The following is a 25,574-nucleotide window of genomic DNA, read 5'->3' on the forward strand; positions in this document are numbered from 1 at the left end:
AAGATTATACAGACATACACACACTCACATCATCTGAAGAGTCTCTTGGGGCATTGTTTTCTGAAGAAGAAACCAGGGATGTGGGGTAAAATGTACTCTTGAGATAAGTAGTTGGTTTTCCCTTGGATTGCGTTCCTTAAATGCTCTTGCTGTTAATAGAATAGAGCCTTCACGGGGATACCATGGAAACATTAGTTAATTTGAACTTTAGAGACAAATTACAGTCACCCTGAGCTCAGGATGGGGTAGCAGGCTGCGAAGGTTCATACTGCACTCATTATTTGCCAATGGCAACCGTGTCCCCCAGGGAGCAAAGAACTCACATTAAGGGCCAGGTAGGGGTATCAGACTACAGGTGGCTCCCTTACAGACAGGAAAAGTCCATCAGGAGGTGTTGCAGCCTTGATTCTTTTCTTTAAAAAAACAACAACTTTTATATTCAGTTTTAATTTCATTGTACAGTGGTACCTCGGGTTAAGTACTTAATTCCTTCCGGAGGTCCGTTCTTAACCTGAGACTGTTCTTAACCTGAAGCAGCACTTTAGCTAATAGGGCCTCCTGCTGCCGCTGCGCTGCCGGAGCACGATTTCTGTTCTCATCCTGAAGCAAAGTTCTTAACCTGAGGTAATATTTCTGGGTTAGCGGAGTCCCTGAATCCTTAGACTTCCCACCACACCTCCATAGTTTCCATTATCAAACTTTTCATGCTGCATCACATAATTTCTCTATTTTTCTTTCAGTAGTCCATTTTTACCTTAGTTTTTAGTACATTTCAAGCATTACTCAAATCCTGCCAAAGTTTTTAGTTGTTTACAGTGTTCTCTTAAGTAAATTATAAAAAATAAATAAATCCATGCCTTCTTAAAGTTTCTATCTTCCTGGTTTCTGATTTTCCCGGTCATTTTCATCATTTCGACATGGTCCATCATCTTCATCAGCCATGCATCTCTGGTTAGGACTCTATCTTCTTTCCATCTCTGGGAGACTAGTATTCATGCTGCTGTCATCGCATACATAAATAATCATTTCTGCTCCTTTGGTATCTCTGCATCTAAAATTCTTAGTATAAAAGCTTCTGTTTTTTTAACAAACATTATTTCAAACATATTTTTCAACTCATTGTATATCGTTTCCCAGAATGTTTTGGTTATCTTGCACGTCCACCACGTGGTAGAACGTGCCTTCTTTTCCTTTTTACTTCCAACATACATTTGAAGGAGTTCTATATATCTTTGCTAATTTTGTAGGTGTTAAGTACCAACGATACTTTATTTTCATATAGTTCTGCTTCGATGCACAGCATGCTGTAAATTTTAAATCGTCCCTCCATAACCTTTCCCAAGATGAAAATTTGATTCTTCTTGGAAGAATTTGAGCAAGGCCGTTTGACTGCCGTGCACTCCTGCTCAAAATCTCACACCAGCTCCAGAGCACCCCCAGCCCAAAGAAAGTGATTAATTCCTGACCAGAGCCTAAGGTTACAGTTTGCCAAGCAATCCTTCCTTCTGTTACGCAGTCCTCCTAAAAGTCACTGGGACTGAAGTCAGAGGATGAACTTCTCTATACCGAGAAACCAAAGCAATCCAGACTTGTGAGGATAATTGCATTTAAAATTATATGTACTTAGATAATTTATTTAAATAGAAACACTTAGTTCACCAATTTATGAACTAGACCATTAAGACTGTCACTTCTGTTTTAATTTTAGAAAATTGTTTTATAAGATGTATGGTAGCAAAAAGATTCCTAAGAAGATAATTATTATAAAAATATCTGTTTAGGATAATTATGTTAGGCGAACAGTGTGTGCAGATAATGATGAATGGGGAATATGTGTGTGTGTGTACACACACACACACACACACACACACACACACGGAAATATGCTACAATTTGCAGATGGAACTATATACTACATTGCATGTGTATATACTGAAAGTCTGACAGGTGCTTTCCTTAGGGAGGAAAAAAAGGAGAGGAAGAGCTGAGCAGCTGCCACAGGTACATAAACTTGTTTAACACTTTCCCCTCCTGCAACCACTCCAGTCTAAAGCCTCAAACATCCAGTCACTTCCTCCTATTCCTGTTCCAAATGTGTATTTGGAAATGTGAGAGCAGGGAATCACCCTAGAACAAAGAAAAGATTAGTGGAAACCATGTGAAACATTCCCCATCCTACAGTTCCTCTGCTCTGATTTGCCCTCTCCTGAAGTTGCTTGTTGCTATATTTACTGCGCCAAAAAAAAAAATCCTAAATTGAAATCAAACCCTTGGCATATTCTTCTTCTTCTTCTTTGTGATCACTCGTAGCCAAGTAAGATTGTCTTCCATAAACATGGTTTTAACAGTGAGTATGTAAGTGACTGTGGAGGCCAATTCTGGATCCACACGTCCTTCCATAGTGGGGACATAGGTTTCCCGGCGGGAGTTGATCATGGTGAGGGTTCAAGTGTGCCTTCCTCTTAGCACATTTCTCCCTTTCTCCCTGAGTTTGAGCATCTTCAAAGCCCATGACACCTTTGGTAAAGGCTGTTCTTCAATTGGAGCACTCACAGGCCAGTGTTTCCCAGTTGCCAGTGTTTATACTTCTTTTTTAATATTTGCCTTGAGAGATTCTTTAAACCTCTTTTGTTGACCACCAGCATTACACTTTCCATTTTTAAGTTTGGAATAGAGTAGTTGCTTTGGAAGACGATCATCAGGCATCCGCACAACATGACCAGTCCAACAAAGTTGATGTTGAAGAATCATTGCTTCAACACTGTACACTGGCATTAGTTTGCATTAGTTGCTTCTTCTGGCATTCACTGCTTCACTGGTATTAGTTCACCTGTCTTCCCAAGTGATGTGTAAAATTTTTCAGGAGACACTGTTGATGGAATCTTTCGAGGAGTTGGAGATGGCGTTGGTCCATGTTTCACAAGCATACAGTAAGATTGGTAGTACAATAGCTTTGTAAACAAGCATTTTGGTTCCTTCTTATTACAGAACATGAGGTGGGGCAGATAATACACAATTAAGGAAGCAATAGCTGCCTTCTCACTTGCGGATTGAAAGAACTGTGTCTGGATGTGAGGTGGCAGCTTGCATATTGCTTGCCAGTTCATTTCTAGACCCAAGTAAAGGTGTTCACACCAGTGCTTAAAAACCTAAATATCTGAGAGATCACCTCCTCCCCTAAATATGCTCTTTAGTTCCACTGGTTCTTTTTTTGTTTTGTTTTGTTCCAACATCCTCAGAAGTTTTGGGAAGTGGTATTCTCTGTGGAAGCCCCTACGTTGTGGCATTCCCTTGCTAAGGAGCCTACTGTACCGCTTTAGACAAATGCTAGAAACATACCTCTTTGTGATTCAAGGACCCGCCCCCCGCTTAGGAATAAGAAAGACACATGGACACAGTATATTAGGTTAATGGGCTAGAAAAGGCCACAACTTTATTGATTACAGCATGTGAGAGGTATTGGCTTAGGCTTTGGATAAACAGCAGAGCTTGACTCCACCCCCTCAGGGAGGGGTGAGTCTAATGGGGGTTAACCACCAGTAGGGGGAGCCTGTTGATGCAAATACAACTGCAAGCTCTCCCCTGACGTCACCGGGGGTCGTGCCATGGCCCCCAGCCACCAGCAGGGCATCTGACAGGATCCACGACTACCGGATTCCTTCAACGGAATACCCATAAAGTGAAGGGGTAGGCGATGGCCACACCCTGCCCTTCCATACACCAACAACATATTCCAATGCCTAACCGCCACCCGAGCCAAAGAGGCTTGCCGCCAATACCCTCACAGCTGCAACCAATCCCTAAAGCTTCTGATGATGTCGGCCAGCCAAATATCATTGCCACGATCTGAAAGATGAACACCGTCCTCCCTGAACAACGTCTCCTCACCAATCTGGATGTCAACATGCGGAATAACCAGGCCATTCATATAATGCAATTTGTGCGCTACCATGCGATTTAAGAGTTTCCTGGATTTTTCAATGGCCATAGGATTATGAGAGCCCTGCCAAACCCTTCTCTTCAGAAGGGAGGACCAAAACGAAGATGTCCTGGGAACAATCCCAAGTGAAGGAAAATGGGGCAAGCTGGATGTCATACTTTTCTGCAAATGAAAGCACCAAACTTCCCTTGAATTGCAGAGCCCCATCGTTTGTTGGCCAAAGACTCTCCTCCCTGAAAGAGAGGGGAGTGGTTGTGGATGGGAGCCCGAACACCGCTCCTAGCAGGGGGCATTGCCCCCTGCCTCCAGCTCACCTGGCTGGCGCTCACGCCCCCCCGGAGGCCGTCCAACCAGGTGCCATGGGGGGGCGTGTCCAGCAGCCTTTATGCTGCAGTGCCAGCCTCTCCCCGGCCTCATTTCTCTTTGTCGTCCTGTGCGAGTCACCCACCCTCCACTCCCTTTGAGTTAGGCTTAGGTCATTGGCCTTGCTATGGACCTTAGGTTGGTCGCCCCGGTTGCCCGGGGGGGCTGGTAGGAGTTTTTCCATTTGGCATTAGGCTTTTTGGTTTTTTCGCCTACCTCGTAGCAATCATCACAACTTTTTGGTGGTATTGGTGGGTAGGTTAGGCATTGGAATAATGTGTTGTGGTGTGTCGAAGTGCTAGGTGTGGCCATCGCCTATGCCTTCAATTTCTAGGGGTATTCCGTTAAAGGAATCTGGCGGTCGTGTATTCCGTCCGAAGCCTGCTTGGCGGGAGGCCATGGCACGACCCTCGGTGACATCAGGGGTGAGCCTATAGTTGGATTAGCATCAACAGGTGTTGACCCCCTGGTGAATAAACCCACTTGTTTCGCGATCCAATGCCTAAGCCAATACCTTTTCATTGCTGTAATCAATAAAGTTGTGGCCTTTTCTAGCCCATTAACCTTATATCACGTGTCCCTGTGTCTTCATTTCACTTCACGGGGGTCGGGTCCTCGAACCACAATAAGCCTTAGGGGAAATGAGACATGGAGGTCCTAATACCGTGAAATAAAGTTTAAGTGCATAGATTCTTGTACTCTTTGTAAAATGTGCATTGCATAGTGCTGCACATCAGGCTGCAATGATATGGCCCACAGCAATCACAAAGACCCTTCCAAATAAGAGAGGAGAGACAACAGCAAGAGCCAAAACAATAATATAATTTTATTTTCTAGAAAAGATTCTTGAAATGTTGATGACAGGATAACACAGTTGAAATGTTCTTCTCTGGGTTATTACTGTTTCCAGCTCAGGAAAAAAAAATCCTATAGATCTATTCCAGGGTGGGTAATGCAATAAAGATTTGCTTGTCAGAAAATTATTTCGGTTATATTGCAGCTTTCCTATATCTAAAAGGTAGAGGAAAGGGGGAAAATATTGATTCCTATTTTCAGAGCTTACAGGAGCAATATGTACAGGATCTAATCTTCATATTGGTATTTGCTTTTTAGTACATTGCAAATAGATTTTCCTTAACTAAACTCTCTCACTCAGACACCCACTTTTTAAAAAGCAAAACAAAACTTGTTACAAATCTTCCTCCAGGTGAAATTATTTCCACAAACAATGATATTTAATTGTCTGTCAGTTTGCTTGTAAACATCACTACAGAGTCTGCTTGGGAACGGCATGCTTTTAAGAAATATTTGATATATTATTTTTTGACAGCATTATCTGCTAGAAGTCTACAAAAATAGTAAGTCAGAACACTTTAGCAGCTGATTGCCTTACAAAAGCAGCATTTTTATTTTTATTTTTATTTTTGCCTGCATTTTCAAGATCAGACACAGGGCTTCCAAAAGGGTAAAAATGTTTGCTAATTCTTACATTTATCCTCTTGACATTTCTCACAGCTCCATTTAAGAGACAAGAGAAGACTGAATTGGATATTAAAAGCATTTGTTACTATTTCCCAAATTTAGCCTATAGGGAGCCAAATGTTTAAGAAATGGTGGCAGATGGGAATTCAGTCATGGTACCATCAGACTTGCCCTTTCTTTGCTGAAGATAGCTACCAAGTTAGTGGGAAAACTTTTCTCAGATGATACTATTAGGCTTTAATTATAACTTTCCTCATACGTGTGAGGAATCCATAGCAGTAACAGATTGTCTGAGAAATTAAAAGCACATAAACATCTTGGGGAGAGGCATCGGAAATAAACTGATAGGAGAAACTCTTTCAGTTCAGCAAAGTTCATGATTCTGAAGATAGGTACACGCTACCCAAATCTAGAGTGGAAAGGCCCATGACATCAGTAGCTGGCACTGCGTCCCAGGCAAAAGCAAAAAGCCTGATCAATCAGGAGGGATCATCGTATTGCCTTGCAATCACAGGGTTTGCTTGCTGTGATGACTTGGAAGATTAGAACAGATTTTGTTAAGCTTGGTAATATAAACCGTGCCAGAGACTCAAGGCTTTTAGATAATTATCATATGATTGTAATGCTATGCGTACTTTCTTGAGAGTAAGTACTATTGAACTCTGTGGAACATTCTTTCACATAAGAATATTTTATGATCAGCTGCAGGATTCTACTCCTATCCTAACTGATTGTAAACCCCAATGAAGATGGACTGGTGAGGGAAAGAATAGAACATCATAGAAGAGAAATGTCCCTTTAATAACTAGTTCAGGGGAGCTTGGATATGAAAATGGACACACACACACACCCAAAATAGAGAGTGGCTAGCACATATGCAAAAGATTTCGTTAGTACGCAGAAGAACACAACTTGGTGAACAAAACAGGAAACAGAATGTTGATAACAGTTGGTCCCACACAAGAGGCAGTGGGGAGCAGGGCCTAAGCAAACTAGAAGACATGGCCCTCTTTGTGCATTAATTGTGTGAAGAAGGCTTCACACAAGTAACAACAAATTGGGATTTGGGGCTGGCCCTACCTCATGCTGTTTTCCCCTCCTCATTGTTGAAAGTCAGGATTCCAGATTGCATGGAAAACCTTCATGTGTAGGCTTCCATGCTGAAGAAGTCCATGCTCAATGTGCGGAATCGCTGTCTGAATTACATTTTCCACTAGTTTTTAGAACATCTGGAGGGCAGAAGGTTCCAAATCCCTTTACCAAATCTGAACAGACAGCCATCTTGTAGGAGTTCACATTTGGCTGGGAAAGAATGTTCTCCCTTTGTCCTGTCTTTTGTGAACAAGGTGGCCTATAAATAAATTTAAATAACAAAGTAGAACTATAAACTAGAGGAGGGAGAAAGGTTGTTTTCTGCTGCTCCAGAGAAGCGGACACGGAGCAATGGATCCAAACTACAAGAAAGAAGATTCCACCTAAACATTAGGAAGAACTTCCTGACAGTAAGAGCTGTTCGACAGTGGAATTTGCTGCCAAGGAGTGTGGTGGAGTCTCCTACTTTGGAGGTCTTTAAGCAGAGGCTTGACAACCATATGTCAGGAGTGCTCTGATGGTGTTTCCTGCTTGGCAGGGGGTTGGACTCGATGGCCCTTGTGGTCTCTTCCAACTCTATGATTCTATGATTCTATGATTCTATGATTCTATGAACTGCAATATCAAGGTTGGAACTCAGATGTTAAGTTAGAACAGATGTTAAGACTGCTAGAACAGGTTGTGGCAGGATGAATTCTGTTTTGGTGGTGCTGGCCAGAAGCAGAACCCAAATGGCACCTCTCATCTGCTAAAGTTGACACTTTAAAGAGTGTTGCTGAAACATTTAAAGGTAAAGGGACCCCTGACCATTAGATCCATTCGTGACTGACTCTGGGGTTGTGATGCTTATCTCACTTTATTGGCCGAGGGAGCCAGTGTACAGCTTCCAGGTCATGTGGCCAGCATGACTAAGCTGCTTCTGGCGAACCAGAGCAGCGCATGGAAACACTGTTTACCTTCCCACTGGAGCAGTACCTATTTATCTACTTGCACTTTGACGTGCTTTTGACTGCTAGGTTGGCAGGAGCAGGGACCAAGAGACAGGAGCTCACCCCCTCGTGGGGATTCGAACCACCGACCTTCTGATCGGCAAGTCCTAGGCTCTGTGGTTTAATCCACAGCACCACCCACGTCCCGCTGAAACATTTATACATCTCTTAATTCTGCAAAATGGGAAGCCTGATGATGGTGTGGATGTAGAATGTGAGGTAGTGGATCCTAAATACCTGGTCCTTGGGGGTGAAAGGATGTGTCCATTTCGGTTGTCTCAGTTTCTCCTTTTTCCATTCTTAAATTTCATTCTTCATATTTTGTGGGAATTTGCTATCTTGTTTTTTAAAAAATAAAAATTAAATATAAATAAATAAATCATCACCAAAATATAACCAGAATTTTAGTGCAAATTTATCCTCATAAATACATCTAATATGCAGTTTTGACTAATGTACACATTTTTGCAAGCAATTTCCCCTAATATTATCAAGTTTTGGATGCTATTTTCATTAAAAATCTTCACTTTCATGCACACTTCCCCCTAATATGTGCATTTTTGTAAACACTGTGTGGTTGGAAAACGGCATTGCAAAATTCGGCTAAGTGAAAATTCTGAAGGATACCTGTATTTCAGGTCACACGTTGTTTCAGAAAGCGTGACTACAATAGATTCAGCTTTAAATGATCATCGAACTAAATTTCTCCTCTACCGCGACCAGTCCTTATCTGAAAATATTTTCATTTACCTCCATATGTCCTTTAGTTGCATCTTCTCTCTCTCTGGCAGTGGAGGAACCTTTGCAGCTGCTTTAGACTGATATGGGAAGCCTATGGCCCTCCAGATTTTGGACTCCCAACTCCAAGCAGCCCATGTCAGAATGACTAATAGTCAGGGGAGTTGGGAGCTGTAGTGCAACAACATTTGGAGGGCCACTAGTTCCTTATCCGTGCTGTAAACATTACAGAATCCCCATATAGATATACTAACCCGCTGTGGTCATTGGATGAATTGATTATGCTGCGTCCTACAGATATTCATCTAATGAGCACTTGAAGATGGGCCTTCTCTGTGGTGGCACACACCTTGAGGAATACTCTCTCTGTGAAATCCAACAGGCACAGCCAGTCCTGATATTTTGTCAGTTAGTCAAGATTCCAAGATTGAGGAATGAAAGGATAAAATTTACAGCCTTTAATACTTTGAAAGAGAATATGATGAAAATGATGTATAGATGGTATATTACACCAGTGAAATTAGCTAAAATGTATAAGACAAATAATAAATGTTGGAAATGTAAAGAAAAAGAAGGAACATTTTATCATATGTGGTGGGAATGTAAAAAAGTAAAAAACTTCTGGGAAATGATATATAACGAGATGAAAAAGATGTTGAAATATACATTTTTAAAAAAAAACCAGAAGCATTTTTTACTTGGTATTATAGGTCAGGACATTAATAGGCAAGATGTTAAATTGTTTTTATATGCAACAACTGCGGCAAGAGTATTGTTAGCCCAGTAATGGAAACAAGAAGAAATTACGACGAAAGAAGAATGGCAGACAAAATTAATGGACTATGCAGAATTGGACAAAATGACAGAAAGGATTCGAAACCTGCAGGACCAGAGATTTACAGAAGATTGGAAGAAGTATATGAATTATTTGAAGAGCAACTGTAATCAACAAATTACGCTAGTAGGACTACAAGAAGTTTTGTAAGGAGAAATATGCGTTACAAAGTAGAAAAAGATAGAGATATTGGTTATGAATTTGAAATGTAATAGGGAAGATAAGAAATGTATACTGAGAGATTAGATTGGAAAATTTTCAGACAGGAATGATGGAAGTCAAAAATTTGAATAAGATGTAAAAGTATGTTTGATTACTGTTGAAAATGAATAGATAGATAGATAGATAGATAGATAGATAGATAGATAGATGATAGATAGATATAGATATAGATATAGATATATAGATTCAGGACCTCTTTCTGGGCTTCCAACCAGTTTCTATTGATCTTTGATATGGCAGATGATTTTTAGAAAATTATGTTTTAGTTGACCAATTTAAGTTGTCAAGTTGTGCACCATCCTGCTATCTTTTTGTTTTAAGCGTGGTACATAAATGTTTTCAAAAAATAGATAGAAGTACTGGTGGGAAGATGGTAGGTTACAGGGCAAAGCAGAGTTGGTACTGAGCCGTTCATAAAATAACCGGGGGGAAAACCAGTTGCTTTTCTGCTCTTCCATGTTTGCCTGCTAAAGCTTTAAAGTAATCTCAGATTTCTGCACAGTGATTGCCTTCTCTCATGATTTGCCCCTCATCTACACAAATCCTCCCAATTTATGTTTTGTTAGCTACAGTTCTGTTCAATGAACTGATGCTAGGTTGTGATACTGGGCTGCATTAATGACCTCGAGGTCCCGCAATCACAAACTTCTTCCTTCCTTATAATTTGGCTGCCTCGGGGATGCTGATGATGGCAAATAAAAATGGTAATGGACATCAGAAAGAACATGATGGAATCTCTAGGCAAGTAGCTGAGTTTTGATAAGATGACACCTTGAATTGATGGCAAAAGATTGTACATCGTGTAATGAGTTTACGGCGTACAGTGCTATCTCTGGCCAAAAATAGCAGCTCTTTCTCTCTTGGATAAACAAAAGCAAATCTGAGTGAAAATGGGCACATGTAAGAGAGAGATGTTCAATTTTTGTTGTCTTTCAGTGCTCACGTACTTTTGTATTATTTCCAGGTGCTGGCTTCCTTCCCCATGCTTTAGCAGTGATTACTTTATTTGTAGTATGAAGTGGTGCCAAAGCAAAAACAAAACAAAAACAGAGAGCAAAACTCAGCATAAACCCAGGCTGGCAATGGAACAATATACCTCTTGTTCATATAACCCTTTCTTTCACAAGCTCCTGTTATGGCGGAGGATAAATGCAGATGAAATGGAAGCAGGTATAATAGGAATCCTGAAAAGTACAGCAATGGGGCAGGACTTGCTTCAGTCTGCCATTTGCCAATTGCTTTTCAAGTACTAGATCTATCCTCTGTCCTTGAAAAAATCGCATTGTGCCCAACCAAAGCCTTAGTTATGTATGCAGATTATGTCACAACCATGTCAACAACCATAGTTTTGCTAGGTATTTGTTGTTATGAGGTGGGTCTCCCCACAAGTGAGCATTCAGTCATCCAAGCTCCTTCCTAAAGGCTACAGTAGTACCTCGGGTTACAGACGCTTCAGGTTACAGACTCTGCTAACCCAGAAATAGTACCCCGGGTTAAGAACTTTGCTTCAGGATGAGAACAGAAATTGTGCTCTGGCGGTGCAGTGGCAGCAGGAGGCCCCATTAGCTAAAGTGGTACCTCAGGTTAAGAACAGTTTCAGGTTAAGAACAGACCTCCAGAACAAATTAAGTTCTTAACCCGAGGTACCACTGTACAGTCTTGCATTCAAGAAGCAGACTTGCCTCCTCCATATTGTGACATGCTATGGGCTGGTGTGAGAGACTTCAGGGGTCCCAGGTTTTGTGCTTGCCTTTGGGAATAATGCACAGCAGAGACTATGATATATTTATCATAGACAGTTTATTTGCACATATATAGAACCTGAACGAAGATGAAGGGATTGCAGTGGTACCTCGAGTTACAAATGCCTCAGGTTACAAACGCTTCAGGTTACAAACTCCACTAAGCTGGAAGAGTTACCTCGAGTTGAGAACTTGGCCCCAGGATGAGAACGGAAATCATGTGCCGACGGCGCAGCGGCAGCAAGAGGCCCCATTAGCGAAAGCACGGATCCAGTTAAGAACAGTTTCAGGTAAAGAACGGACCTCTGGAACGAATTAAGTTCGTAACTAGAGGTACCACTGTATTCACGTCCTAAGCGGGTCTGGCTGTATCCATTGGGTTCAAACAATAGCAAGAAGCCACGCTCTGTGTCTCTTTTGTTCCAGCCTGTCACTGCTGAGAGAAGGCAAGCTGCCATCATACTGATGCATAGAACAACGTCTATTCACATAAAACAGAGCAAGGTCATTTTATTTGTATATTTTATTATTTATTTACAGTCATACCTTGGGTTACAGACACTTCAGGTTGCGTTTTTTTGGGGGGGGGGTTACGGGCCGCCGAAACCCAGAAGTACCGGAAGGGGTTACTTCTGGGTTTTGACGCTCGCACATGTGCAGAAGCACCAAATCGCAACCCGCGCATGCACAGACACGCCACTGGAAGTTGCGGATGCTGGGGGTTGCATGGTCCCACACGGATCACATTCGCAACCCGAGCGTCCACTGTATTAATTACATTTCTGTACCACCTTTAACTTCGAAGGAGCACAAGGTGGTGGAGTACATGGTTCTCTTCCTCCCAATCCATCCTCGTGACAACCCATTAGGCTATGAGATGGTGACAGGCCCACGGTCACCCAGTGAGCTTCATAGCTGAGTGGGGATTTGAACTCCCGTCTTACAGGTCATAGTCCAATATTCTAACCATTATGCTATATTGGCAATTTTCCCTGCTTTATTAATGAATAAAAGTTTATTTAATAATAATAATAATAATAATAATAATAATAATAATAATAAATTATTTATATCCCGCCCTCCCCAGCCAAGGCCAGGCTCAGGGCAGCTAACAAGCTATATTAAAAACAAGTTGAATGATTACAACTTAAAACAAAATTAAAATACAACATTAAAATATTGAAACATTAAGATATTAAAATGCCTCATTAAAATGCCTCATCGCAGGAGGAGAAGGAAAAGAAAAAAGAAAGAGAGGGAAGGACGGAATTAAATTGGCTCCAAGCCAAAGGCCAGGCGGACCAGCTCTGTCTTACAGGCCCTGCAGAAAGAAATCAGATCCTGCAGGGCCCTGGTATCATGAGGCAGAGCATTCCACCAGGCTGGAGCCAGAGTTGAAAAGGCCCTGGCTCTGGTTGAAGCTAATCTAACTTCCTTAGGGCCCAGGACCTCTAGGGTGTTGCTATTTATGGACCTTGAGGCTCTCCGTGGGGCATACAGAGAGATATTTGTGTTAGCCATTGGCCATAGCAATAAAAGAGCATTGCTTTATGCACCAGAGAAGGGGGCAGGTCTGTCTTCCCTTGGTGTACATTGTTTCACCATACTGAACTCCTATTAAAGTCATATGCACATTGCAACAGATGTATGAAGTGTACACACCTAAGCTGACGTTTTCAAGCTAGATAAAAACTAGTTTGAGGGGGAATAATAATAATAATAATAATAATAATAATAATAATAATAATAATAATAATAATAAATTTTATTTATATCCCGCCCTCCCCAGCCGAAGCCAAGCTCAGGGCGGCTAACAACAATCAAATAATCAGTCAAATAGTCACACAATCTAAAAATATTTCATTATAAAAATTAATTAAATCAAATTGATGGCAACCAATTAAGCAAAATTCTGTGCAGGTTGCCAGAGGAGGGAGTCAGGCTGTGCCCTGACCAAAGGCCTGGTGGAACAGCTCTGTCTTGCAGGCCCTGCGGAAAGATGTCAGGTCCCGCAGGGCCCTAGTCTCTTGTGACAGAGCATTCCACCAGATTGGAGCCGCAGCCGAGAAGGCCCTGGCTCTAGTTGAGGCCAGCCTAACCTCTCTGAGGCCTGGGACCTTGAGGGTGTTATTATTTGCAGACCGTAGGTTTCTCTGTGGGGCATACCAGGAGAGGCGGTCCCGTAGGTACGAGGGTCCTAGGCCTTATAGGGCTTTAAAGGTTAAAACCAGCACCTTAAACCTGATCCTGTACTCCACCAGGAGCCAGTGCAGCTGGTATAGTACCGGATGAATGTGATCTCGCAGCGAAGACCCCATAAGGAGTCTCGCCGCGGCATTCTGCACCCGCATAAAGATGTTAAAAAGCATCGGGGAGAGAATCGCACCCTGAGGCACTCCACACACCAAGGAGTGGCGCGATGACAATTCCCCCCCAAGCGCCACCCTCTGTCCCTGACCAGAGAGAAACGAGCGCAGCCATTGAAGGACTGTGCCCTGAATCCCCACGTCGGCAAGGCGTGTTAGTATCTTCAGCTCACAGGCAGAGGTACCTGGCCTCCCCCGAGGCAATTGAGCGAGATACTGTGTTTACCGTCCGTCTGCAACCCCGGCAGGCTAGGTAAACAAACCCGGCGATTCTTCTCATTAGACGTGAGATAGAACACACCCTCTGCTTCTCTGCTTCTCTCTCCCTCCCTGCATTCTCCCAGGGAGGAGAAATGAGACAGACAGGAGTCCTTTCTACATGTTTTATTCCTGTCACTCAACAGTACATAGAAATGTGACTGCACCCTTCAGTCTCCATCAGAAGAGTCACAACTCCTCCCCTGTACTTCCAGTACAGGTCACATGACACTCTGAGCTAACATCCGGTGCTCAGTACAGAGAATAGGCTCCACCTTTTCTCCAACAGTACATCTGCAAAACATAACATCCTGTTTTGCATTCCAGCCATCTGGAGCTGGCTTTTGCCTTGGTGCTTTTTCCCAACAAGGCGGTGGTCCAGGAGTTCGTGATCGACCATGTCAAAGGCTGCTGACAGATCTAGAAGAATCAGCAGCCCCGACCCGCCTCGATCCAGCTGCTTGCGGAGATCATCTGTTAGGGCGACCAGAGCCGTCTCGGTCCCATGACCAGTGCGGAAGCTGGACTGGAATGGATCCAGAGCAGATGTTTCATCCAGAAACCTACCAAGCTGTTCAGCAACCGCTCTCTCAATCACCTTACCCAGGAAGGGAAGATTCGAGACCGGGCGGTAATTGGATAGATCTGAGGGATCTAATGATGTTTTCTTTAAGAGCGGACGCACCACCGCCTCCTTCAGTTCCCCTGGGAATATCCCGGTGCCAAAGGACAAATTGATTATATCCCCCAGGGAGCCCCGCACCTCGTCTGGACACGCTCTAATCAGCCATGACGGGCACGGGTCAAGAGGACAGGTGGTGGGCTTTCCAGCTTGGAGGAATCTGTCCACATCGGCTGGAGATATCCGGTCAAAGTGGTCCAATACTGGACCCGAGGACAGTCGAGGGGCCTCCAGTTCCTTTATTGTATCCAAATTGGCAGGGAGGTCATGGCGGAGCAACAGGACCTTCTCCGCAAAAAAGCTCGCAAATGCCTCACAGCTGTGTGTCAGATTGTTATTTAAATTTGGCTGTCCTTCAAGGGACGTTAAAGGCCGAATTTTACTAAATAATTGCGCCGGGCGAGAGCTAGCGGATGCAATGGAGGCCGAGAAGTAAGACTTATTAGCGGCCTTCACTGCCATCTCATAGGTTTTCATAAAAACCCTATAAGATGTTCTTGAGGCTCCGTCACGGGCACCCCGCCATACTCGCTCTAGCTGTCTGCTCAAGCAGGAGTAATTGTAAACCGCTTTGAGTCTTTAGTATTTTTAACAATCAAGCAATGTATAACCGTCATGAAATAAATAAAGAACTGCAGGCTACATGTGGATTGAGGCTAATGCCACATATAAGGTAAAAGGCAAAGGTAAAGGACCCCTGGATGGTTGTTGTTGTTGTTGTTTAGTTGTTTAGTTGTGTCCGACTCTTCGTGACCCCATGGACCAGAGCACGCCAGGCACTTCTGTCCTCCACTGCCTCCCGCAGTCTGCTCAAACTCATGCTGGTAGCCTCGAGAACACTATCCAACCATCTCATCCTCTGTCGTCCCCTTCTCCTTGTGCCCTCCATATTTCCCAACATCAGGGTCTTTTCCAGGGAGTCTTCTCTTCTCATGAGGAGGCCAAAGTATTGGAGCCTCAGCTTCACGATCAGTCCTTCCAGTGAGCACTCAGGGCTGATTTCCTTCAGAATGGAGAGGTTTGATCTTCTAGCAGTCCATGGGACTCTCAAGAGTTTCCTCCAGCACCATAATTCAAAAGCATCAATTCTTTGGTGATCAGCCTTCTTTATGGTCCAGCTTTCACTTCCATACATCACTACTGAGAAAACCATAGCTTTTACTATACGGACCTTTGTTGGCAAGGTGATGTCTCTACTTTTTAAGATGCTGTCTAAGTTTGTCAGTGCTTTTCTCCCAAGAAGCAGGAGTTAAGTCCAGCCAAAGGCAACTATGGGGTGTGGTGCTCATCTCACTTTCAGGCCAAGGGAGCTGGCGTTCATCCACAGACAGCTTTCCGGGTCATGTGGCCAGCATGACTAACCCGCTTCTGGTGCAACAGGACACCGTTACTGTTATGTACTGAAGTTTTCACCCTGGGCCAGCAGGGGGATACTGTAGATAGTTTTCACTCAGGTCCACATATGCAAATAAGGAATGGAAAGTGACGTTCAGTAATTGGATAATTCAGAAAGTTGTTACTGTTGCCTTGTAGTTGAGCTCTATATAAGCCTGCTAACTGAACCCTTCAGCCCAGTTCTTTTCTGGCCTGTGAATAAACAAGAGCTGTCTGAAGAATTGCTGTGTCGTCTGATATGTTCACCCACAACTTAACAGTTACGGAAACCAGAGCACACGGAAATGCTGTTTACCTTCCCGCTGCAGTGGTATTTATTCATCTACTTGCACTGCATGCTTTTAAACTGCTAGGTTGGCAGAAGCTGGGACAGAGCAACGGGAGCTCACTCCATTTGAGTGATTTGAACTGCTGACCTTCTGATTGGCAAGCCCAAGAGGCTCAGTGGTTTAGACCACAGCGCCAAGGAGCAGCAATGTGCACACAGGTGAAGTGTCTGGCTCGGATTGGTCCAAGACCTGCAGCATCTTACGGGCTGCAGAGTTTTCACTGATGGATCAGATGAACTGCCTAAAACATAGGGATAAACTTTAACTATAAAGCTGAAAGTTAAGAGCACACTTTTGGAACCTGCTTTGGTTCTGTTATTGTAAAATGCAATTCAATATAAAAATAAATAAATATGATTTTTCCTTTTTAAAAATGGGTGTTGACCTTGTTTATTAAGCTGTAAGTCTTCTCACATTACGTTCAGTAACTCAACAGTGTTGAGTTGTGGTTGTGGTTTTTCTGCCTATTTGAAAAATGCCTTTTGTTAATCAGTAGAAGAAGCAGATGCTTATTCAACTAAAAACAAACCTAGGGGATATCTGTGCAAAGCAGGGCTTTTTTTCAGTCAGAGGTCACCTGAACTGAGTTCTGGCACCTTTTAGGTGCGTTCTGGTACCTCTTTGGTGTGTTCTGTGCCAGCACTCAACAACTTTGGCTGTTCCCCCTAAAAAAAGCTCAATAACTTTGGGTAGGAAAAAAAGCCCTGATGCACAGTAATATACAGTAAGCATCCAATATGGAACAATTGTTCCTTGAGGATGCCTCTTGCACACAGTCTGTGACCCTATTAAAATATAAATGGAGATGGAGGGTACTTTTTGCAAGACTTGTGTGCCAAATGGGAATGGAATAATGTGGATTTCTCAGGATAGCTAGTGTAAATACAAGAAATACATATCTCATATGGTGGAGAGGCCCTTGGAGTGTTACCTCTTCTAAACTAATATCTGGAGAATCCAGGAACTCTCGTAGGGACTACTTGAGTTGCAACCATGTTATCAACACAGATATTCAGTGTTCTTATGCTCTTGGGGGCTTTTACCAGCCAGTGTGCTGCAGTTTCTCCTGTCCCGTGAGTATTTGTTTCCCTTGCTCCAGAAGCAAAACCCTGGTGAATTCTGTTATTGCTTGGATTTGAGTCATAAGGCATGATAGGATGAATTTCCAGGGGTCTCTGCTCACTGCTTTCAAGGAGACTCTGGGCTGCAGCACATAGAATCACAGAAGTATAGAGTTGGAAAAGACTCAAGGGTCATCTGCTGTGATGCAGGATTCTTAACCTAAATCATACTTGACAGATGACCATCCAACCTCGGCTTAAAAACCTCCAAAGAAGGAGAGTCCCACCACCTTCCAAGGGAGTCCATTCCAGCTCCTACTGTCTCAAAGTTCCTCATAGTGTTTCCTTTCTTGTAACTTGAATTCATTAGTTTGGGTCCTATCCTCCGGAGCAGGAGGAAACAAGCTTGCTCCATCCTCTATGTAACAGATATCTGAAAATGGCTATAATATCTCCTTTCAGTCTTTGCTTTTCCAGGCTAAACATACTCAGCTTCGTCAATCATTCCACACAAAGTTTGGTTGATAAGACCCTTGTTTGTCTTGGCCTCCCTCTACTAACATTCCAGCTTGTCAATATTCTTTTCAAATTATGGTGCTCAGAAATGGACATAATACTTCAGGTGTGGTCTGACCAAACCAGAATAGAGTGGTACTATTACTTCTCTTGATCTGGACACTATACTTCTGTTGACACAGCCTAGAAGGGCATTAGCTTTTTTGTTGTTGCTGTATCACACTGTTGTCTCATGTTAAGTTTGTGGTCTACCAAGACCCCTGTTGAAATTCATTTTGTTAGTTTTGGCCCAGTGCTCCAATCTCTTAAGATCATATTGGATGTAGACACAAAACAGCTGGTGCACTCAAATGTCTTACCGCATGGAGAAACAGCTACTTCTGGATTTGAAGTGACCTTCACAGAAGCCCTTCTCAGTAGGGGAAGCAGGGATGTGCCAACTAGACTTACCCCAGCATGGTGGTCCCCAACAAGTCCCCACTCTTGGCATCCACTTGCGAAGAACACTTCTGTACATTTGCATGTACAGTTATATGAACAAAGGTTTCCATGCAGTTTGGAACTCCCACCATGCAAGGCAAGCAGAGATGGTAGGTGTCATGGTTGGTGTTTGATGCAGGGTTGAAATTGAGGTGGTCCAAGTCCAAGAAAGTTACACCTTTACCTCCAGCCCCAAGTCTTGTAATTTGAGCTTGTACCCCTGGGCCTTCTGTTCTGAAACTTTCTGAGCTGTTCTCGACTTTGGGGAGGGCGGTGGAGGAATGCTGTCCAAGGACTGTGAATCTGTTAACCCTCTCCCCCCCACTGTTTCTTCTTCTTCTAGCTGTTTTGCATCCAGTATTTCCCAGCTTCTGCCTTCTGCACTAGGCCCCTCTGCAAACCACTGTTCCAAATCTATGCTGTCCTCCTGTTCCTGGGAAGATTCAGGATTAGGGGGAAGGGGGTGGCTCCCAGCATTCTTCCTCAAGGCCCACTGTTGATTCTCCAACCAGTCATTTCCTAGTGCTCATTCCCTAGTCCCAGCTGCTGCTGTCTTCTAGGTCTCCCATGTCTGCCTCATCCTGACAACTTGGAGTAGGGCACCCTCCACCCTCACAGTCGCTTTTCCCCAAGCAAGCCTCTTCAGGTGATACTCACTCTCAATGGTAGTCTCCTCCTGCTGCCTTGAAACACCTCTGCACCTCCTGCCTTCACTAGCACCCTCTTCCATGCCCTCTATGTGTGGCCAATCTTGGGGTGTTGGCTGATCCATGACATCAGGGCTCACGCTTCATGTCTGGAGCTACACCAGCTTATTAGGAACAAAGTCAGAAAGATAAGACTGTAGGATGAGGATGGAGGCAAGATAATTCTCATTCAGTCCTGAGAAATCACTGCCCAGAGAATTACATAGTAGAATCTGAAGTTTCGGACACTATCACACAACAGATGCAGGGCTGTATCAAAGAACAGCATAAAGTTGTTCTGTTTAGACTGGGATAGAACTAGTAATAATTCTGCAGGGACTGAGCATGCAAGTTGTAAGCTACCCTGCATTGCAAAATTAAGAAACCAAGAGCAATTAAGCGTTGCCAGAAGGGATTAAGCAATTAAGTTGAATAACTAATTAAGTAATTACGGAGCCAGCCTGCTGCCTATGAGTGGCTCACTATATCATGTGTGGGCATGTGTTTTGCTATATGAGAGGTTTAATAGAGGACCCTTCTTGGGATTTTAAGAGTTATTCCCTCATCTTCCCATAAGAAGTTACCTAGAAAGCTCTCATACTTCCTCTCATGTGTATAGAAACTGGGGTTCATTTCTACTTTCTGCCTGCTTTCTGATTCTTCAAGCAAGGGAGAATATATTTCCTCATTCAATCTTCTTATCTGCATTATGTTCCACCTCCTCCTCCACTTCTCTTGGTGATGCCTCACTTTCTATACCTAGCAAATGTTGGGGGAATTAATGGGAAGATTGTAGGTGGGAAGACTTAAATTTCTCCCCTTTGCATGCTATGGTGCTAATAAACAACCACACTCTGCATCTGGCATTCATTTTATTAAATTTATGATAATATTCTGCTTTTTTAATATTTTGAACGCAGTTACTCAAAGCTCAAACTTATTACAAGTTACATATGCTCAACAATGTTGCAAAAAGTGACCAGTTGGCTTGGCAACTACCGGTATATCAGTTGAACGTGCCCATGCATTAGCACTTGACCCGAAGGAATTGGTGGCAACGTTTGCAAAGGAAAAGACAGGCAAAGCGAGCTGCTGATTTGCCTGAAATTGAAACTTTTAAAAGACTCACATTTTAACATCACAGTTCACGAGGTTATTCAGAATGATTTGTGTGCCAAAACATTTTATTTGTATTTGAGAGGGATAATCAAAGATTGCTGCATTACTTATTCTTGCAATTTAAAATAAATCAAGTTTCAAGTTTTGTGCTTTTCATTTTTTTCTACACCATAGAGAATCGTGGAATCGTAGGATTGTAGAGTTGGGTGGGTCTTCTAAGGCAACCCCCTTCACTGCAAGAATCCTGTTCACAGCCAGTCCTGGATGGGCTTGATTCACCAACCTTCTTGTTAACAGCCAGAGACACTGACCCATTGCACCACAGAGGAGGGAATAAAAAAATAGAGAATACGGGCATTGATCCTGCTATCTCTCTGTTTTTGGAAATTGAACTTGGCAATTTGGGGGTGGGGGAAGATGCAGAAAGCCTTGCCAAGGGAGTAAAATAGCTTGGCACCAGCACTGATCCCACCAGCACTACTGACAGCACCTGCATTTTTCTGGGGCTCCAATTGGTACGGCTACAGCTGCCAACCACCCGAATACACTGGGTGATGACACCAGACCTGCTGATATCTTAGAAAATTCATCAAACATCTTCTCAGTGAAATCTCCAGTCTCCCACAGCAACATCTATGACCTAAGCAGGGCTTCTGAGGGCTCTGCACCTTCCTCACAGGATAACACTAAACTTAGTTACATTTGAAAAGTGGGAGATTTAAAGGTTAAAAGGTGAGAAGGCAGCCTTTAGTTCTCTGTACCCTCTGTACCCTCCTCAACACTTCTTCTTCTTCTTCTTCTTCTTCTTCTTCTTCTTCTTCTTCTTCTTCTTCTTCTTCTTCTTCCCCACCCATCATTCCCTACTCTGGGTGGCTTACAGCATATATAAAATGTAGTAAAACATAAAACAATAAAAACTTCATGGTACAGGGCTGTCTTCAGATGTCTTCTAAAAGTTAGGTAGTTCTTTATCCCCTTGGCGTCCGAAGGGAGGGCATTCCACAGGGAGGTGCTACTACAGAGAAGGCCCTCTGCCTGGTTCCCTGTAACATCATTTCTCGCAGTGAGGGAACCATCAGAAGACCCTCGGAGGAGGACCTCAATCTAGCTTTCCACCTTTGGTCCTCATTCTGCACTCAGCTTTCACCTTTGGCTCCTATAAGCTCCTATAAACATTTGACAACAGCTACACCCCAGGAAACAGCTTCGACTGACTGGCTAAACCCGATGAGGGTAGCTGGTGGGTCTCAAACCCCCAGTGAGTTAGGGACTGCCTCCGAAGATAGACTGCAATGGATTGAGCGGACAAGCACATGGCGTTGGGGGAAATGAGGAACAGATGGGGCTCGATGCCCTGGGAAGGTAGGAGAAGGAAACCTCATATCCTAAACCTCCACTGCCTTGCAGGATATTTTCTGGAGAAGAAAGGCTTGGGAGTAAACCCTACACAAATCCAGAGTCCCTAAGATGGCAGGATGGCATCTTATACATCTCCTTCCAGCAACTCCAGTAGCCAAGCTGGTGCCAAATGTATTCTATGCTTTCCTTTGGACCACATCAGCAAGCATCTGGGACCAGAACCTCCATGCACACTGCCCCGGCTTGTGCCTTGGGGAGATCACCTCAGTTTGACTTCTCTCCCGGAGGCTTGCTGTATTGTCTCTCAAGATATATATAGATGTCAACAATACAAAGGTCAATGCACATGCTAATAAAGTGCTTTTGTTCGCCCCAGGTGTTTTATGATAGAGCATCATTTAGTACCCAAATTTAAAGAAGTCAAAACCATTTGAAATCTACTGCTCTAAAACAGATGTAAAACCGTTCTGAGGAATATTTTAAAGGCTCTTACCCAAGACATCTTAAGCGGTTTGGTAAGATTCATATGAGGAGGGGGGAAAGCTGAGATCTGAATGATGACATTGACCTTAAAGGCATTAATTATACATATCTTGTCAAGCAGCATTAATGTATGTCTCTCTATGATACAAAATGAAAGTTTGTATTAGAAAGGTTTTGTTCAACTGTAGATGAAAGAAAGAAAAAATACAATTTACAGTTTGGACCCAATTTTGTCCATAGTCAAGGGTGAACAAGCTCTTGTGATGTCCTACAAACAACTCATACAATGTATGTTTCATATGCCAATACTTCTAGTGCTTCACTGCTAGACTACTGCATTTTTCTCTGTGTTGGATTGCCCTTGAAAACTGTTCGAAAACTTTGTCTGGTGCTGGATACAGGTGTATACATGAAGTTAGTGCAGAATGCAGGACTGCAAAGATATTTAAATGCAGAACTAATTTAAAACCTGGATAAATACATTTTTAAAAAACCTGAACACCTACTTGATTTCTCACCACTTCTAAAAGTCTCTGTCTGCAGACTATCAAAGGATGTTTTGCACACGCTGATGATGATGATTTGGTTTTATGAATGGACCATCACAGATTTAATTCTACAGGTGGCAGCAATTCATACACTGAGGTTGCACTCCAACAACATGGTAGATGAGTGGTCCTCTCCTCCAAGCATGCATATAGTATTTACTGTATGTGTGTGTGTGATTCATATAAATTTTATTTTATTAATAAACAAAAGCAGCCAAAGATAAGAAATGCCAAAGATTAAGAAATGCCACCAGAGTAGGTTGAAAGCAGTTTACAGTTGGACATTATTGCTGAACTTGGTACAAAACATTACAGAAAATGCCCATTTTTCCATAAACCTGTGAGACTGGTTTATATGTATTCTTTTGTAATACGTTAGGTTAATCATAGTTACTATAGACCAAGTTTTCTCAATCCATTCAGATATGATAGGCGATAATCTCTCCCCCCCCCCCCAATTTTTAAGCTGTTATAATCTTAGCAGTCGTTATAAGGTTGAACACTATTTATTGATCATTTTCAGGAATAACATCTTTTAGATAACCAAGCAGATATGTTTTAGGTTCCAGGTATCCTAACATATCAGAGATATTTGTCTGAATGGATATTCAGAATATTTCTATTTGAGAACAATTCTAAAAGATATGCATATAATTTGCTTTATTGAATCCACATCTCTAACATTTATCTGATCCTAACTTATATATTAATTCAATTTATAAGACATTAAATACCATTGCTAGAGGGTTTTAAAATTGTCCTCCTTTAGGTTTGCTGAAATTGTATCAGAATGGAAGTTGTCCCAAATCCAGTTCCTTTGTTTCCTGTTTTCTCACATATCTTTTTCTGTGTTAACTGAGTCCTCCATGTGAGCAGAAGCCCAGTTTGTGTGCCTTTTCTTCTGCAAACAAAGCAAAGGCAACAATCACAAAAGTGAGGCCTTCATATGAATGAATGGTCACAAGGGAATCAATTTTCTGATAAGTAATATTGGATCAGATTATATATGCTTTCCTCCTCTTACATTTCATTTCACACACCTTTTTGAATACGAGTGTGAGTCTATATGCCTGGAGAAAATAACGTAAGAATCCTCCGAAGCTATGAACCATATCCATTAGTAAAAGAGAGCCAATATCAATAGTATCATGCAAACCTGAAAATCAAATATAAATGATCATTTCCCTGAATGCTGTTCACTAACCCAACACATGCGAGACACTAAAGCTTTACCCACATTAAGTTTTTGTGCAATTAAATTAGAATAGATTAGATGTCACTCATGAATTATCTTCTGTTCTTCTACAGTAATTCGTTTAATTGGCCTCAATGATCAACTCTGATCTTTCAGATCTCTAGTGAATTTGTTCTGCCCAGAAGCAGACTTTTCAGGAGATATATCAATTCTGAATCCCCATCCCCTACCTCACCATTCAGTTCATTCCAGGTCCTCAAGTGATTATATGAGTAGACATGCATGAACAGTCAGCACCAGTCGCCAGAAAACAATTTGCAGAATTTTTTTTTTATAAGTACCTAGTTCTTACAGTTCTCTGCCTCACTTCTGGTCATACCAGCAAAATGTATCTTTGAAATTTACTCCTCAGTAGGCTACATTTAATCAAGTGACAGGCAGAATTAGATGCAGTCTAGCCAGACACAGCATAACACAAAACACCTGAGATTTGAAGTTTTTGACTGAAAGGTGAGCAGAATTAATATCAGCAGATCTGGGAGGAAAAAAGTGTAGCATATTTTATTGCAGAAGCCAAATTTCTTTGAATCATGATTCTGAGCAGAATAAAATAAGCTCATACTGGTGTTAAAATAAACCCAGCCATTTAGAATTGGGTCAGTAATTATGGCAGTGAGGGGGGAGACCATTAGAAATAAAGACAATAACTCAGTTAAAGAGACATACCTCACAGGACAGAGATTGGGGCCAAAACTTGCATCAACCAGAATTGTCCTATGATCTAGAACAGCAATGTCCAGCTGGTCAACCGTGATCGACAGGTAGATCAGCTATTGTCATCAGAGAAATATTGGAGGGTATGGAGTTATCTGAACCCTGAGTCAAGGAGATAAGTAACTATACAACCTTTAGAAGACATGTGAATGCAACCCTGTATAGGGCCTTTTTAAAAATTTTAAATATTTTGTTGTGTTTTTATATACGTTGGAAGCCAACCAGAGAGGCTGGGGCAACCCAGTCAGATGGGCAGGGTGTAAATAATAACATTATTATTATTATTGTTGTTGTTGTTGTTGTTGTTGTTGTTGTTGTTGTTGTTGTTGTTGTTATTATTATTATTATTATTGAATAGGTAAAGGTAAAGTGACCCCTGACCGTTAGGTCCAGTCCTGACCGACTCTGGGGTTGCGGCGCTCATCTCGCTTTACTGGCTGAGGGAGTTGGTGCATGTGGCCAGCATGACTAAGCCGCTTCTGGCGAACCAGAGCAGCACACGGAAATGCCGTTTACCTTCCCGCCGGATTGGTACCTATTTATCTACTTGCACTTTGACATGCTTTTGAACTGCTAGGTTGGCAGGAGCTGGGACCGAGCAACGGAAGCTCACCCCGTCGCAGGGATTCGAACCGCCGACCTTCTGATCGGCAAGCCCAAAGCTCAGTGGTTTAGACCACAGCGCCACCTGCGTTCTCCCTATTTTCACTGGAGAAATATTGGAGGCTATGAGATTTGGTTGCTCACACTGAAATGAAGGCTTCAATTCATTTGACTTCTCAGTGAATACTGTTACTTTTTAAATGGATTAATTCATGTTAGTTGTGGTGGGAAGGCCTAACTGGAACTTTCTCTTTCTTTTATTTCTTTTTTCTTTTGGAGGCTGTGCCACATAGAGAATTGGACAAATTTTGTGGAAA

General features: G+C 42.6%; 1 protein-coding gene and 1 long non-coding RNA gene across 2 annotated transcripts in view; both read right to left on the bottom strand.

Annotated features, from left to right (window-relative positions):
- Positions 1-25,574, bottom strand: part of LOC308594608 (uncharacterized protein) — a 182,191-nt gene that overhangs the window by 23,413 nt on the left and 133,204 nt on the right. The window lies entirely within an intron of this gene.
- LOC308595374 lies at positions 5,110-8,970 on the bottom strand. Its single transcript, XR_014012021.1, has 3 exons — positions 8,859-8,970; positions 8,104-8,204; positions 5,110-5,314 (listed from the first exon to the last, which is right to left on the bottom strand). It is a non-coding gene; the product is annotated as an uncharacterized lncRNA (long non-coding RNA).

Source organism: Podarcis bocagei (assembly GCF_964188305.1).
Source record: "Podarcis bocagei genome assembly, chromosome: 9".
Classification (NCBI taxonomy): domain Eukaryota; kingdom Metazoa; phylum Chordata; class Lepidosauria; order Squamata; family Lacertidae; genus Podarcis; species Podarcis bocagei.